General features: G+C 55.7%; 1 long non-coding RNA gene across 1 annotated transcript; it reads left to right on the top strand.

The window, feature by feature from the left end:
• Window positions 1-444, top strand: LOC108444803. The gene is made up of 2 exons (XR_001859505.1): window positions 1-36; window positions 199-444. It is a non-coding gene; the product is annotated as an uncharacterized LOC108444803 (long non-coding RNA).
• The last annotated feature ends 1,069 nt before the right edge of the window (window positions 445-1,513 follow it).

Raw genomic sequence — 1,513 nt, 5'->3', positions numbered from 1 at the left:
GGCTCCGGCCACGAGACGTTCCTGCCGCAGCTGCAGGTAAGCTCAGCTCTCCCTCTCTCAAGCACGCCTGGTACAGCTCCAGCACGCTCTGGACAAGAGCTGTTCCTGGTTCTCACAGCTCCTGCTGAGGGACCCCCTGCTCTCAGGATATTTGAGGACCCAGGCGATTTCTATTCCTTCTGTTTGTTTCACTTGCAGGTGATAGCCGGTCCAGCTTGCTGAAGCTCCGAGATGCTCCAGATCCGGCTTCATAAGCGCTGCTGCTTTTTGTTACAAGCCAGTTTAAAGCTCCAGCTACTTGCAGTTAGCTGGGCTTTTGGCCAAGTTGTAAATCACTCACTGTCATCAACTGCATATAACTATTAACTGTCATCGAGTTATTGTTCAAATAGAAGTCATAACTGTTTTGGTGCTTGTACACAATAAACACTTGGACGTGGAAAAGGGGCTGGAAAGTGCTTTTCGCTCCTGAGACTATCTCGAACCCTTGAAACGGCCTGGTGCATGCCGGCGTCCCTGAGCTTGGGGACCAAGGCGACCGGACCCCTCCTCCGGAGAGGGTCCTCACCCCCAGCCCTCCCACCCAAAGTCCCAGCCCCGAACCCAAAGTTCCACCCCCCGGCCTCTGTTTTTGGGGCTGAAAACGGCCAGCGGGGCTGCTGTTTCCAAGGCTCCAAAAAGTGGCACTTAGTCATTTTTTTCTGAGTCCCAGAAACACTGGACTGGACCTGCGTTTTCAAGAAAAGAAAATGCAGGACTTAGTTTTTTTTCTGAGCTTCAGAAAGGCATTGCCCACCCTCTGCTTCTGAGCCCCAAAAGCACAACACAGAGGTAGCTTCTTTCTCTGAACTGGCAAAATGCAGCAGCCAGCCTGCAGCTTCAAGAGAAGAAAATGCAGGACTGGGGGGTTTTTTGAGCTTCACAAACACAGGGCTGTGCTTTTGGGACCCAAAATCATCGCCCCGAGCTTGGTTTCAAGGCCCAAAAATGCAGCACTCAGTCTCTGTTCTCAAAAGGTGAAAACACAAGACTTAGTTTTTGCTTTTAGAGCCAAACCCACAGGACTTAGTCCCGTTCTGAGCTCCAAGCCCAACCCCCTCAGCACGTTCCAAGCACCCAAAACACGGCACTTGCGAGTTAAGAGCCAGCACCGCAACGCTGCTCGGGACCCCGTGTGTGATGTAGTGGTGGGGAGCTGGAAGGGAGCGTTGCCCACCCACCACCCCGTGTCCAGTTGACGGGAAGTGCTTGGGAACTGGGATGGAGGCACCCTCTCCGCACGGAGGGTGCCGTCCTGTGTCTCTGTGGGGCAGCGCTGGCAGACGTGGGGGGGAATCGCTTTATTCCAAGTTTCTTTCACGTGCGCACAGAACAACAGCTGCAACTCCTCCCGCCCAGCCCGCCCGGGAACACGGCCCAGCCGGGGACACCCGTTTCCGGGGCAGCATGCCGCGCTCACACCCCAACCTCCGCCAGGGGCACCGTGCCCCCGAGGCCCCCAACACCCCCCCCC

The sequence above is a fragment of the Corvus brachyrhynchos genome, unplaced genomic scaffold, assembly GCF_000691975.1.
Source record: "Corvus brachyrhynchos isolate BGI_N302 unplaced genomic scaffold, ASM69197v1 scaffold352, whole genome shotgun sequence".
In the NCBI taxonomy this organism is placed as follows: domain Eukaryota; kingdom Metazoa; phylum Chordata; class Aves; order Passeriformes; family Corvidae; genus Corvus; species Corvus brachyrhynchos.
This window is presented reverse-complemented; position numbering and strand designations above follow the sequence as displayed.